General features: G+C 44.3%; 1 non-coding gene across 1 annotated transcript; it reads left to right on the top strand.

Moving 5' to 3' along the window:
* Positions 1–640: 640 nt before the first annotated feature.
* LOC101795407 (uncharacterized) lies at positions 641–13,015 on the top strand. Its single transcript, XR_011810549.1, has 6 exons — positions 641–764; positions 4,585–4,723; positions 9,837–9,944; positions 10,057–10,187; positions 10,782–10,875; positions 11,890–13,015. It is a non-coding gene; the product is annotated as an uncharacterized protein (transcript).
* The last annotated feature ends 2,844 nt before the right edge of the window (positions 13,016–15,859 follow it).

A 15,859-nucleotide genomic window follows, 5' to 3' on the forward strand; every position in this document is an offset into this window, starting at 1 on the left:
AGCTGCAGCTCAGAGGTGGGGTGAGTCCCCAGTGCATCCCACCTCAGGCCAGTGGCTCAACAAGCCATGACGTGAGCCCAAACTCAGCCTGGGTGACATGCCATGGCAAACCAATCAGGGATTTCCAAGTAACCAGTCGCGCTTATTTGGAGGCACAGGTCTGAGGCTTGTCTCCGCAGGCTGATGGATAAGGGGACACTGAGGGGGCATGGCACACTGTGGGTGATATCAAATCCTAAAGAACAGTGGCTGACCTGTTCCTGCAGGGCCAGCAGCTCCCACACTGGCTGCAGCCTGTAGGGAAACAGTGCCCCCTTTTTTTTTCCCAGCAGGCTGCCCTTAGCTTTAGTCATCATACCCCTGCATCCCTCCGAGCCCACACCCCAACCCTTCTACTTGCACAAAACACACAGTTCAGCACGGATTTAGTCAGGAGCTTGCCAAAACACCCAAAAGCACAGCATGCCAAGGGTCCAGCCCCCAAAGCTGTGGCTTCTCTGAGCACTGGCAGCGCAGCAAGGCTGTGCACAAGGTGCCCTTGTCCGTCCCCCCCCCCCCCCCCCCCCCGTCCCCCCCCCCCCCCCCCGTGCCATGAAACAAAGGCTGCTGCTGTGCGCTAATGCCGGAGGCTTGGCGGCGGGCAGGGGGGTGATGGGGTGGGCACGGGCGGATTAGCCTCCAGTGATCCCACATGGAGCTTTCCGAGCACCCTGCAGCTCCCAGACACTGGAGGTTTCTCCACAGTTCACTGTTGCTCCGGGAAGGTAAGGCTGCGGGGTGCCCGGCCTGCTGAGCACAGTGTCTCAGGGTGGGGCAGGCAGGGCTTTCGGGGTGAACACTGAGAAAGCGAGCAGGATTTATGTGCCTTCTGCCACTAGCTCAGGGAGAGGGTCTTGTGGTTTAGCAAGCCCCCCTGGCCACCCAGCATCCCCTCCCCATGTCCCCATGATCCTGCTCCTGCCCTGTGCCCCCTCTCTGGGGATGTCGGTGGGAGGCGTGGCAGGGCTGGGGCAGCCAGCACGAAGGAGAGGCAGAGTTCAAAGCAAATTAAAAAATGCATAAAATAGATGGAATTAGAGAGATTCTGGGCTCATGGTTTGGGGTTTCAGTCAGCCTCCAGGGAGGCAGGAGCAGGAGGCTCCTTGTGCCTCTGCCCATGCTGCTGCCAGAGGGAGCCTTTGGCTGCTGTGCTTAGTGCTCCCGGTAGGTTTCAGAGTCCTGGACTAGCCGTGGGATGGGCAGCTCCAGCCCAAATTGTTAGTCAAGTCTATTTTTAATCTGTATGTCCAGAGAATGGAGAACGTCCATTTATTCCCAGTGATAAGTAAGGCTGTTCGTTCCACCTTACCAGCAACAAGAATTAAGCAGATTTAGAAACCCTGCCTGGGGAGAAACACCGAAAACCTCAGTGGAAGAATTAACTTGGCATCATCCTTCTTGGTGAATACTTGTGCTGCACAGACTGTCCAGGCCACCTGGCAGGTCTCCTGGGATGGCTGGAAACATTTGACCAGTCAGAAATGGAGTACGTGTCCCCGGACCATCTCTGTGCAGGGGGTACCATGCCACCTCTCAGCATTTTAGTGGGAGATTTATTCTGAAAACCATCTTGCTCGGTTCAGCCAGCAGAGGGGGCAAAAGAGTCCTCTCTTTTGACAGGCAGAGACGGATGAGGTCAGAGGGTTGAGTGGAAATTTGAGGGACTGGCCTGCAGCCAAGCTGGAGGTTGTGGAGGGAGGCTGAGTTCAGGCTCATTACTACTGAACTTTTGCAAGGCCTTTTCTGGGAGATTTGAGATCAAGATGGTAGAACTGAGACCCTCGATCTGCCTCATGGGAGTCAGGGGAGCTCTTTATACAGGATTTTGGTCATGATCTCCTGTAACGGACTGTTCTTGAAGGACTCTGGCACTGCCCCAGCGTCTCCAAGTATTCTGGGACACTTTAGTCTCTTCTTCATTCACCAAAGCAGTGCATTATTTGCACACACCCATTTCCATGCTACCTGCTAGCACAGTCATTGTATATTTGTGGTTCAAAGCCTCCATTATAAGACTCCCATGTTTCTTTTCCACCTCCTGGCTTGTTTCCTATTCATGTGAGAGCTTTTCCCTGGCAGAGGGGAGTTGAGGGCTGCTTACAGCTTTTGCAGACTGTTTGTCATGAAACGTTTTGTAATGACAAAGCTTTGGAAGCAGCAATATGGCTAAACTGAGGTTATACAGGAATATCACTCCTAAGTAGATGACTTTGCATAGGTAGATTCATGTTAAAACTTCCTTTGTAGAAACGAGGTCTTCAATTTCATTTCATATCTTCCTGAAATGGTGTCTCATCCCTATTTCATAGATGTGGCACATTATCATACGAAAATGAAGATGTGACTTTATTGCTGGAAATCTTCACACGCACAAAAAATAATCAAAAACCTATATTATGAATGAAAACAATACCTGAATGAAAATAGTAATGGTACAATGGCTTCTTTACCTTTTGCCCTTTGAATGCTATGTCTTCTAATATTCACCCAAGTAACATTTGCATCCAGGAAAAACTGAAGTTAAAAAACAAAAGCAAAACAAACACTGAAACATTGGGCCAATCAGTGCACTTCAGATGCTGAAGCTTACTATAGCCTTTTCCTAATTTCACTGTTATTTCTTCTACTCCATTCATGATTAAAGGCTTCACAGAGTGTGTAATATCAGTTATCTAATGCCTTCCACCGTATTGACTGGTTAATGATTCTTCAGAGGGAGAAAAAGCTTCCATGGCGCATCTCAGACAAGCAGTGGTGCAGGTGGCCACTCCATTGGTGACACTTCTGGGTGATCAGCTAACCAAGAAGTTCTGACTTTATTTTAGTAAAAGAACACAGACACTATTGATTATTGAGCAAGGACAATTTGTCCTGGAGTATCTTCCCTTTGTTCTGCATTTTCAATGCAGCTTCATAAAAGCGTACAGGTTCTTCAAATAACTGAAGTGCTGTACTTTCCTTACAGGAATAGGTTCCCCAGCATGAACTTTGAAGCAGAGATTCTGGCAGCTCCACATGATAATTCAGGTATTTGGGAGAAAAATCAAAAACCGAAAAGAAGATCAAAGTAAACTACCCACTCCACTTGCTATCACTACAAATATATCTTGTTTTTGAAACAGAGTTGGAAGTTGTTAAAAAAAAACAAACAAGCAAACAAAAAACCATGATACTACACTAAATACAGTTCAGGGGATGTCTGATATACACTAGGGTATAGTTCAAAGTGCTGAGGTTAGATATTGATACCTTTTCCTCCAATAGGGCTAGACATTGGATCACCATTTATACCTTGCAGAAAAACAGCAGCCAGGGACATGTGGTTTTGGAAAGAGCATAGGTGTCCACTTAAGATTGCACAGTCCTGTATGACACATACGAAGTCTTTTTATCAGTAGCAACTAAAAGCAGAATTTCAATAAGCAACTCCTCAAAAGGCAAAACTGAGGATGAAGATGCTCTGCTGAATCCTGTCCTGTCCTTCATTCTAATTTTGTTTAGGAGGAAAAGCTGTTTTTTTGTTGTTGTTGTTGTTGTTGTTTTTTGTTTTGTATTCTTTTCTTTTGTTTTCTTTCTGAACACTACCTTTTTAACGCCAATCTCAGATGTTGAGGCTGGCACTAGCACTGAATCCCTACTGCAGTCTTCCGTCTGCAATAGTCCCCACAGGCAGTAGTCAGCTGAACGGCAAATTCTGGTGAGCCTCAAGTCCTAGTCTTAGCATTGCTCCTCAGACCCAAGCAGCTGGCCAGAGCTTGTGCCCTGGCAGGAGCACCGTTGTTAGGATGAGACTGCAAGAAATTGTGTTTTTGCAATAATTGCTTCCATCTTCTTGAGTTGCCCTGGGCCTTTGTTCAGAGCTGCAAATCTTCTTAGTCTCGGTGGCCTGCACTTGAGCATGAACCTATTCAGCTGAAATGCTGCCATCTGCCCTCATGGCCATGAGCTGAAACTTCCAGCAAGGAATTCACTTACCCGGCAGAGCACTGCTGTCCCACGCCAACGAGAGTCGGAAATGAGGCGCACAGTGTAACTATTTTTGCTTCAGCTACAGGTGTGCATTTTTGTGTTGCATCACCCCAAGAGCAAGTGTGCCAGCAGCTGGCGGTTCCATTTATGCTGTCCAGCATGTGCGAGAGCCACAGCCCTTCCAGGTCTGGACCTGCTGAGCAATTGCCTTCTCATTCTTTGCCTTTAGTACTTCAGTCACTTCCCTTTCTGCAAATCGAGTCGTATCCAGCTAAGCATCTTCAGGAAATAATGGTGCCATTTTCCTCAGGGCAACCTGCAGTACTGATGGTGACTTAACAAATATACTGGTGTCAAGGGGCATCAAAGAATATTTTTCACACCTTTAGTGTCAACACACAGACAGTTTTTGTGTGAGCCTGCTTGCATGGATGTCTCCTGGGCTCCGTGTCCTCCCAAATCTCTGGCTTCTGTGGGGTTGGGCTGGGTTTGGTTTGGTTTCTTCCACGAGGTAAGTGTTTCGATCCTTCATTTGCCTTGAAGTCACTAACACACAATTCACATTTGTTTCTCAAGAGCTATATGTGGTCCCTTCCATGAGAAGTCTCACGGCTGAGGAGTATGTAGAGGCCTTTAAGTCATTTTTGGATCATTCGACGGAGCACCAGTGCATGGAAGAGTTCAACAAGGAAGAAATGCCTCACATCATGGCAGGGTAAGGAGCGCGTCCACCGAGGTGTGAAAGCCATCTGTTATCTGGGGAGGGCAACCTGTGCATAAGGGTTAGCAAACATGTTTAAGGGTTTTCTGGGGCGTGAATGAACTTTCAACGCTTTTCAGTTTTAAGTCCCTTAACAGTGGTCTTTAGGATATTCAGTTTAATGTCTCAAGTGTACACGTAATTTCAATTAATACATTGTGTTGCTTCTCAGCTTATGTTAGGGAAAGAATCAAAACCTTATTTTCATGTCCATCTGCTTTCATTAGTTGATTTTCAAAGGATTAACGATTTTTGGATTTTTTTTCTCCCCCTCCTTTTTTTTTTTCTTCAAAAGAAAGCTCCCTCTTGTGCTCTATGCCTGCATTTGGGACTTCATCACACATCAGTCCAAACAGAAACACATCTCTAATTCTATTCTAGTGACTAATTCTTGCTTTTCTCAATCCCCTAAGGCCTCCTTATTTCTATCCTAAGTCGATTTGCATTGCTTAAGTACCAAATGATAATCAGTTTTGTTAAGTACTGATGTAACATATTAAGCCTGTGTGACTGCAGATAGTTTCAGAACAGGCTAGATCCAAACCACAAGAAAAGTCTTTCAAGTCTGGATAATTTTTGGATGCTGTAGAAACTGTATTCTCCTTTGAGAAAAACACTTAGGCAGGTAACTTCAGATGCTTATATCTATATCTGTCTGTCTCTCCAGCTAGCTATCTGAAGTAATAGAAGCAATAATAAAGAAAGAAATTGTTTGGGGAAAATTTAAATGCAGCATTTCCTTATGTGAATTTTAACCAATACTGTTTGCTGGACCAATACAAAACATTGCAGTTTAGTAGCATTCTAATTTGGGGTTGATCTGAGCTTCCATCTTCCACCCATGACATCTTTAATCCCAGAACAATACACCTCCAGCCCTCACTAGAGCCAAGGCTCCCTGACTTGCTCACAGCCCCCAGGATTTCCTACTCTGTCCCCTCTTTTGAATCATTGCTGTGGTGTTTCTTGAGATTTCATACGGGACTCTGTCCCTCTGCACAGGCCATGCCTGAGGCAGAACAAGGCCACAAAGTATTTCCATGTAGAGCAGCAAGCAGCCTCAAACCCAGGAAGCTCATCCTCGAGCCAGGCTATTATGAAATACACTGCCAACAACCTCATGATTTTTTTTTTTTTTTTTTTTTTGGATCTGAAGTAGTTTTTCTAAGGTAAAAATTATTGAAGTTTCTGACCTTTGCTCCCAATTTCAAGCCAAGGTGAATATTGAAAAGAGAATATTTACAGTCACATGGATAGCCCAACTTTTGATTTTTTTCCTGAGCATTTATAGCCAATGTCAGAAAACCTGACTTGTCTCCTGAGAGGTTTACCCCAGCTCACCTTGTCCCCACAGCCCTGGCCAAGCACAGCCTCACTCCCTGCAAAGGGAACCCCACACCCCAGATTTTCTTGAGGTTGTTTTTGCATGGTGCCAGCCACAGTTTGAAGAAAATTCTGGCAAGGGAACAGAAACACTATATCCTGCTGCCTACTGTACTTTTAAAATATGAGCCTGCTTACATAGGGCCAGATACTGCCAAAAATAAGTTATAGCTGTGCTCCACTGTGATGTTCGAATTTTCATCTCCATTCATGTGGCACATCTCAGTAAAATTCCTGGGCCACCGTGGCATCCAGGATATTAGAATTAAAACACAGAGTTGTGTGACACAGTGTGGTTGAGTAACGTGCGTATACTTGTAATTTCAGCCTTGGCAATGGAAAATCCATGATAAATGTTCTGGGCGTGGGGAGCAGCACAGGTAATGAGCTGAACAGCACAGCTGATGCTGGGGAATGGGGGTCCCCAGGGGCAAGGGAAAGCTCTACCCAGGTTCTGGGCAATGGGCAGAATTACTCAAGCATTAATAACAGTATTTTTCATGGAAATACCTTCCTCTTGATGACTCTCTCCTGACTATATGTCTAAAAGCAAGGAGTCCTCCAGGTTAGGTAGGAGAGCACCTTCAAACCTCATTGGAAGGAATTACAGACACCTGGGATTTGTTCCACCCAAAGGTCATGTCTTAGAGTCTCCCACCCAAAGGCACCTCCCCACATTGTGCATTGCCTTCAGGGTCTGCAGAGGTGAAAGCTGGGCTTTGTTTGGCTGCAGGTGGTACTCAACCAGCAGAGATGAAGGTGGGCTGGCCACAGCCATTAGCACAGGGCTTTGTCAGCTCCTTCAAGATGTGCTTTTTAAAAGTTATTATTGTTTTTATCTGGTGACAAGTGGTGTTTAACTGCAAATGGTATTTCCTCCACCTCCCCAGAGAAGAAAAATCTTTTGGCAGAAATAACCTTAAAGCTGTTGTAAATGCATTTTTGGAGGGAAAAAAAAAAAAAAAAAAAAGCATGCAGCTTTGATCCTAGGGAAACTGGGAGGAAATACAAAATAGAGAAAAGAAATAGCAGTTTGATTTGTCAGACTTTGAATTTGTTTTAAAGTATTTTCAACTGAATTATAAGTGTTAATACTTTCTATTGAAAGATTTTTTCTCACTTGTTTTGATTGTTTTCCTGAGTAAGAGGAAAATAGCAGTGATTGTTTTCTCCAGCTGGGAATATGTTGGAGCATATAAGAGAGTGAGGAGGAAGAAATCATTCAGTTCTCAATTACACTCTGTTCTCATTAAGTAATGTAAAACCGATACTCTGTTTGACTCCAAGAAAGCACAAGGGAAAGGGGAACCCTTTACAGTGCCCAGTGCCCTCATTTTTCCTTATTTCCTCTTCAGAAGAAGTTTCAATGGGAAATAAATGCCCTAAGACAAGCTGGCAGGGGCACAGGCTCGCACCCTGCAGCGTGCCGAGGCTGCCTGAGCTGAACTTGTGCGTGCTGCACGGGAGTGAGCCAGTGCGGCACCGAGTGAAAGGTCATATGTGATCCCTGACCTTCTCGGGCTTGGACTCTGGTTTCACACAGCTGAAATCAGTTTAGTTGACTGAACTATTAATGGGGATTGTGACCGGCTCTGCATCCTAAAAGGCTGCTGCTTGATTCTGGCCACGCTTGCTCATTCAGCCCTTGTTCCCTGCGGCTGGTGCAAGCACCTCAGCTGTCAGCTCCCGACGAGTGACTGGGTGGGATGTGGCTGCTGTGGGGCTGCACCCCCATATCAGCAGTGCCCCGATGTGGTTTGTGCTGAAGGGTTGTTGCTCTCAGCTTCCCTGGTTTTCTGCAGGAGGCACATGAGCCTGTGGATGGGGAAACCTGAGCAGCATCAAATGGTGAATCCCCAGGGAACATCTCTGCATTTTATTGCACCTTCTGAGCCCTGTCTTTTCTTTTTTTGTGGGGACATCTTGGGAATGTCCTGTTTGACCTCACAGAGCATGTGAAATTGTTGTCTTACCCACAGACTTTCAAGGTATCAGTATCTTTGCTTCAAACTCAAGCCAGCAGCTCCCACCTGCCTCCACCAACAAAAACATCCAACTTGTAGGAAGGTGGTGACCATGTAAAGAAAGAAAAGGGAAAAAAAAAAAAAAGATTTTTATGTAACCATTCATTCAAGGAAGATCCCTGTAGCAAGCGGTTGAATCAATTTACAGTCCTAAAGGCCAGCTGGTAGTGCCTTGGGCTGGGGAGCATCAGCAATTAGCAGTTCCCAAATGTGAGCTCCCCACACAGAGCATTGCTGCCCCATGCCCTGGAGCCTCTTATGGTGGCAGAAGTGTATTTCTGCAGCAAAGGGGTATTTTAAAAGTGATGTTTTTTGTTTGTTTGTTTTGTTTTGTTTTGTTTTCAACTCTGTAAAGTTCTGTAATCCAGTCTTTGAATTAGCAGGTGATAATGCCCTTGGCAGTACATCAGCAAAAACACACAGTAAAACACAGAGTTTCAGAGTAGGAACTCCTCTGCCCCAGCTCACCCGTAACACCAGTGCCAGCAACGAAACTGCCTTCAATGGATGCAGCCTCAGCCTCTTTCCTTGCGCCTCTGGCCAGCCCTGCACTGCCCATGCCACATGTCTCAGGGGTGCTGGGTACCTTTCTCCAATTTCAAAAGACACGTCCTTCCTTGGATGGCAGTGCAGTGCTGGCATGGCTGGCATTTCCCTCCTTGAGTTCAGTTTAATGTAGCACCTGTCAAAGATGACAGCTTTTCTCATAACATGTCCATCCACTAAAAGGCTAGAAAAGATGCAGTATCTCATGTCAAGCCCTCTGTGTGTGACATTTTTGTGGGCAGGACTATTTTTAGGCTCCACCATCAGCTACAGACAGGATCCTCACAGAGATCCACTGAAGGCTGTCACCTCTGTTGTTTATTTCCATAGTCCCAAACAAACCAGATGGACTTTGTACACTTGGTGCATCACAGCCTTTGATAGAGAGCAAGGGTGACCTGCATCACCTCGAAAGGGGCTGGGTATTTTCTAGGACAGAAAGGCAGACTGAAGCAGAAAGGCAGACTGAAGCTTGCTCCTCCTGAGCAGAGACTGTGACATAGGAGCATCAACAGCCAAATATGCAGGGCACCTACATGAGCTCAAGTCACAGATAAGTGAATATTTGCGGCTTCAAGATAACAACTGGGTAATGGGTTCCTAGAGCTGGCACCATGTGGCCGGGCTCCAGAGAGAACAAATTCTTTGCAGACCTCCAGGGCTCCAAGCAGTGTCACACCTGTGGCAAGGCAGCTGCCACCTCCCTGGGGCAGTACAAAGCTGCACAGCTTGGCAAAGCTGCACAGCTGTTCCAAATCTCTCCCTGTCCCCATGCTAACTTTGTGTTTTTCTTGAAAACTAATGATTCCCGTTTTTTTTTTAAACATTGATCTTTGATTATTTCAAGCTGTTTCTCCCATGACCCAGAGTATTGCCATTAGTAGGTTTCTGCTCAGTTGCTTATCTCTTCCTTGTTCTTAGTCTTACCTCTAAGTGTACGTTAACTCAAGCAGTTAGACATCGTGATAAGGCTGTTACTGTCTGAGATGCCACCATGCAAGGTAGAAAATGCCTCGCTTCTGCTTTGGGGATTGCTGAGCAGTAGGTGCACTGGCATCCTTTCATCACCATTCAAGTTTTTTTTTTTAAATAATGAATTTGTGTTTATTGAATAGGTGAACAGGATTTGAAAATGATCAGGATCCTGCAGGCTGCACATCCAGGGGTCCTTATTAACAACGAAATCGTAGAGCCCAACCCACAGCATGTGGCTGCTTACAAAGGTGAGGCTCTTTGGGCCACCTCCACAGCCTGGGGTACAGCCAGTACTGTTGATTTGTATGATGATTTGTTCTGCTGTTCTGTGATTATTTTTTTCTTCTACTTTTTAAACAGAGCTAGTTAATCAAGCTCCAGATCTGCAGGGTGTCTCCTTTATTTGACACCAGCTCACTTGCTCAGAGTATGAACAACAGGTGAAAGAGAAATGCATAAACAAGAAATTTGACTTCATACATATGATTCAGGTAAGGAAGTATTTTTTTAATATAGAAGTATTACATTTCAGCACTACCTTCTGCTGGATGTTGGGGGGACTGGGGATGAACACAGCTCTCCAGCAAACAACAGCTTCTGCAACAGCTGTACAAATATTAAACCTCATTCCTGATCCACCCAGGTTTTGGTCTCTGGTTTTCACTGGTTTAACTGTATGGTGGGTAATAAAACAGGACTGTTGGACAGACACATACAACATCACACAGAGACCAACAATTATGCTTTGCCACTTCAAAAAGCTGGAGAGTTTTTTGACCTAATCAGAATAATTTGGATGGCGTTGAATGGAAATATTAGTGAACATCTCTATCTGTATCTGCACTCTCACACAGGGGCCTCGGCCATGGGAAGTCAGCAAAGATAGTGAAGAACTCGCCTAAAAACTGATTAAAGGGATGCACACATCTTGCAGCCACAACACTGCTGGGCCTGAAGGGCGGTGCTGGGTGGGAAGCGACGGGGAAGTCGTGTAAAATGCCAGCTCTATAGAGAGGGCCTAAACCCTTGCAGGGCTCTTGCACCACACAGGAGGAGTAATGGCTGCATGCAACTCTTCCTTCCAGATGCTGTACCGTGTGGAAGATATTCCTAATATCATCAAGTTTTTCCACAGTTGCCTCGACCACCAGGGTAAACTCCTGATCATAATTTTGGCAGGTAAGAGGGGTGTCTCATTTTTTGGCATCATTGCTGGTATTTTGAAGGGCTGTGAAGTATGAGAGCTACTAGTAATTGCCTCAGGATTTCAGTAGCAGTAATTCCATCACAATTAAACAAAACAAACATATTATACAGGGAGCATTCAACCATGGGCTTAGTCTCTTGGACCCCAATGTCTGATGAGACTACAGACATAACCTGCGTGCTCTTGCTTCCATGCATGAAAAGCATATGAATGACTACATACCTTGTAGAAGCCTCCTGCTGTGAAATTACTGGCTAGAGAGAAGTGTGGCTACTCCTGGAGGAAAGCCAGTCCTTGTTTATGGTGAAATGAACACCATGCAAAGACAGCCTGAGCTCTGAGGCTCTTTGCACAGCAATGGCTAAAAACAGTAGGCCAAGGGGAGCTGCCCAGAGCTGTGGGGTTTGAAAAAGAGGCACTTATAAATTTATCATACTTATTTAAAAAAAAAAAAAGTGTTTTTTCCAGTGTGCCATTCATGAGTTCCCAGCTCATGGAATAGTGGACAAAACACACTTCCCCATGTTCAACATTAAACCTCCCTCCAGCACTGCTGGAACGCTGGTTTCTATTGCTAGCTGGGACAGACTTTTTCAGGTATATGCTTTTGGATGTACACTTAAAAATGAGGCTCAGTGCATAAAAATGCCTGTGCTATTCTATCAAAGAGGCACTTAAGGAGTAACATGCATGTGCAGGCTCTGTGCACTGGTACAGCTGTGTGTACTCCTTGCTCCGGACAAACCCAGTGCTGGTGATGGTCACCTGGGAGTTTCACTGAAACGGGAGAGTTTTGGAAGGAGAGCTGCAGGTGGTCGTGTTTTTACCCATCTTTATGAGTGGACTCAAGTGAGGGGAAAGCCCTTCCACTGCTCCTGGCAAGGTCCATGCCAGCAGAGAGCATTTCAGCCCCATTCAGTCTCTGCACTGGCTGGTGTTGAGCTGCCTTGGCGTTGTAGGACTGACCTCTCCTCCCACTCTGCCAGCTTGTGGAAGAAGTACAGGCACTGCTTGCCTTCAACCGACAGCGGCCACTACATCACCTCTGATGGCATCACAGCTGTTTTGAGGAGGCTCAGCATTCAGTACCACGTCCATGAGTACCACCTGCCACCTAGCACATGTGCAGAAGGGGCTCACGGTCCTGCTGGCCCCATTGCAAATAGCTGTCAGGGCAGGAAGCACCACCTCAGATGGGAAATAGCTGCAGGTGCAGAGCTCATATCCATAAGCTGATTTTTCATGTTTAAGCCAGAAAGTGTGGGCCCATGCTTTTCAGAGACATTTCCTCTGAAACCTCTGTATGGAGGGAAAAAGGAAAAAAGGATCAAAGTGGAAAGCAGTACGAAAATGGTAGCATAATATAATCTCTGGAAGGACCAAGGCATCCTCATCTGTAAGTACTATTGATTTGGCTTTTTCTTTGTTGTCAGCTTAAGAAATACCAATCCCAACTGGACAGCCTCCTCTGGAGTACCCTGTACCTATGCACAAACTTTCCATTTTGATCCATATCATTCTTATTCTACAGCTGCCTCCTTTGCTTGCTTACAGCACTGGGCAGGGAATAGATGGCTGGCCTGGTGGACAGGCTCTCAGCAATGCTCCTATGTCCTCCTTCCACTGTTAATTCCCATGCTTTATTTCCAGGTGTTAGTAATGTCTCTGTTTCTCTCTAGTAAATTAAAAGAAAAATGTATATGCCAAATATCAGGCTGGCTTTTCAAGCTCCAAAGAACCACCTACTTGCTAAGTTCCCCCAGATTTTCCCCAGCCCAACAGCACTTAAGCTTTCACTCCTCCACGCAGTTTCCCGAGCAGATAGGTGCATTTCCAGTAAGCAGATGCTCAGAAAAAATCAGTGAGATGAAAATTTACTCATGTCTTTGTAAATCAATGCGCAAACGCTCAAAGAAAATGAGCACTTCAAAGCAGGCTGTTCAGTGCCAGCCCAGGGAGATGAAACAGGGCACCCCATTAAAACACTGCTGCCTAATGCTTTAGCTGTAATTTTTCTTTTGATTCTTGAACAACAAGTCATTTAACAGTATCCCTGCATGTACACCTGGAGGAAATACTATCCTAAGTGCCTATTCTATTTATTTATATATTTATTATCGCTTTAATATGTTATTTATTAACTATTTTTGTGCTGTTTAAGACATGCCGTTTTCCCACGCAGAAGGTCGGTCTTTGAGGTGACCACGAGAGGGCTGCAGCAGCCGGCGGATCGGATTTGGCTCTGAAAACGTTTGAGATGCTGAGCTGGAGGAACAAAGCCAAGCAGGCGGGCAGGATAACACCGCTCTGCCTTAGCTCCGCTCGCCTTGCTGGGTCAGCGCATCCTCAGGTCAGTGCCTGCTCCGTCAGCCGCACAGCTTGTCCCAGCTGTGGATGGAGCAAGCTTGTGGATAACCACGTAGTAAGCTGCCGTGAGTGCTCTGGGGTGAAAGGAATGCCTACAAAGACCAGACTGCATTATTTCTAAATATTATTTCTAAATATAACAGTTGCAGATTTTATCCTTATTTCAAGTTAGTAGAACATCTATTTCAATGACATAGCATTACTCTCCTTGCATGGTATAGGGGTAAGAGAGAAAGCAGTTATTTTATGCTATCAATGAAGGACAGTTGGATTTTTATTTGGTCTGTATTCAGTCTTGGGGGCTAAAAGTTTTGCCTTTGTAAGGCACATTAAGGCTTCTCTACTCATGAACATTACTGGGGATGAAAATAGTGTAGGAACTGGAAAATGTAATAGCAGCTCATCAATGAACTGACAAGCTCAGTAAAATACTGGAGCATGTATTGAAAAGATTAAAGCAAACTTCAACCAGGAAGCAAAATATAAAAGTACAGATGCTGAAATTCTTTTTCCTTCAATATTTGCCTAGAAAAATTTGCTGAGGTTTGTATCAGGAATTAAGAAAATATTTGGGCACCCCATGCATTTTTCATGAATAATTCATGAATAATTTTTCCATCAGAGTAACATTTTTTCAAGTATTTGTATTTTCTTTGCAGGTAAAAGAATAAGCGTAAAGCCATCCCATTTATGCCCTTTATTTTCAAGCATTCCAGAGAAATATACAGTCATGATGAAAGAAAGGTTGAGAAATTTCAGCTCGAGCAACGAAAATTTGGGGCAAGTTCTTAAACATAGAAAAAGGAGATTTAGAATCCAAACAGTTCAAAAACCTTAATGATGGACATTTCTCCTGTTATAATCATATAAATTAAAAAAGCCTTATAAAGTGCAGCCTGCTAAGTAGCAATAGAAAATCCTGAGTTCTTTAAATTTTTATTTTATTCCTGCAACATTTCTCATGTCAGATAAATATTACCTGAAAAAGAAGGAAATTGCAATATCTACAGAATCTTAGGTGATGCTGTGGTCACAGTACAGAAGGACTGTCCTGCTTAAAATGCTTGGACAAATGTAAAATTAGCACTTCGCAATGTCATTTAAAACGGAGTAAAACCCCAGCGAAGTCTGAGTTTCATAAGACCAGGCTCAGAAACACAGCACCAGCATCAAAGTCATCCTTTTCTAAAGAGTTGCAAAGTTTCTTTTCTTTTTTCCTTTTTCTTTAACAACAAATGCAAAAGCTCTAAATCTTCTCAGCCCTAAGTGCAGGTGGTGTCAGATGAAGTTAACAGGAGACAATGCTTTTAGATGCTTATAAAAACGTGATTTTGTGCATCTCTCTTCCAGGCTGTTATTCAGTGATGAATGTGCAGAGGGCCTTTGTGATGCCCAAAAAGTGACTGAGGCTCTTTGATAATGGCAGAAGGTGGCCTCAGAAGCCCAGCCTGTGCATCTGAGTTGAGATGCTCGTAGATAAGTTCCCTGAGCAGGTCATGTCAGTAGATATAATGTGTCCTTTAAACTACTCTGGCACCTCATTTTCTGTCATTCTCATTTTTCTGCTGCGGCATGTCTGTTTCTTTGAGTAAGGGATGGTTATTTCTTTACAATGGAAATAAAAATAGTTGACATAGAAGTGTGGTGTTTTACCTATTCAGAATGACCGTGGAAAGTTGCACTCCAGAGTCAGCTTGAATAGAGTGAACACTATTAAGTGCCAACATGAAAAAGACCTCTCAGAGGAGATAATGCCTTCACCCAATTAATCTTTCCTAATGAACTTACTCTTTAGAGGTGGGTAGAGCACTTTCAGCATGAAGTTTGCTTCCTGTGATCATTTGTGCCAATAAAAGTCCTGCGAGAATGCTGATGAAAATGGATGTGAATGTGCCTGAAGTGGATTTATTTTGATATTTTACTTGTCAAAAAAAAAAAAAAAAAAAAAAAAGGTGTGTACTTTTCAACCAGACATGCTATTGTGCTATCTCTTGATGATTTCTGTTCTCTAATAACTCCTCAAATGATAATAAGGCTCCTAGACATGTGTTTCCTTTTGAATTTACAGCTGAGAAAATTCCATGTTTGAAGCACTTGGAAATAGACTTTCATTTGATAACCTGTATTTTTGAGGTGGATAGCTGCTTTCTGAACACCTTGATGGTTATTTCAGTAATGGCGGTCTGCAAGTGCTCTTCTGGCTCTGGGAGATTTTGACAGGAAAGAAGCCCTTTTCCAGCCAAGATGTATTCTATTGATACTTTGCACTTAGGCAGAGTCTTTTACTGAAGCATGTTTTATTCATCAGTTACCAGACTCTCAGTTGGTTTAATTGTCTGTCTTTCTATCACATAAACTTGGAAGTCCAACAGCAAAGTTCTTTTCACTATTTTTTGCTGTGCCTTGGTGATCCTAAGAAAGAAAGTGCCAGAGAGAGGGAAGAAAAGTGTGAATATTAAGATGAAGCAGTGTCAGGCTAAAAGAAATCCAGAGGGAGGAAGAAAGTCAGAAGGATTGATGAGAAGATTTTAAAAATTATATCCTTATGATGCATCAATTTCTTTATAAAACTGCAAGCTACTGGTCACT

Source organism: Anas platyrhynchos, chromosome 7, assembly GCF_047663525.1.
Source record: "Anas platyrhynchos isolate ZD024472 breed Pekin duck chromosome 7, IASCAAS_PekinDuck_T2T, whole genome shotgun sequence".
NCBI lineage: Eukaryota > Metazoa > Chordata > Aves > Anseriformes > Anatidae > Anas > Anas platyrhynchos.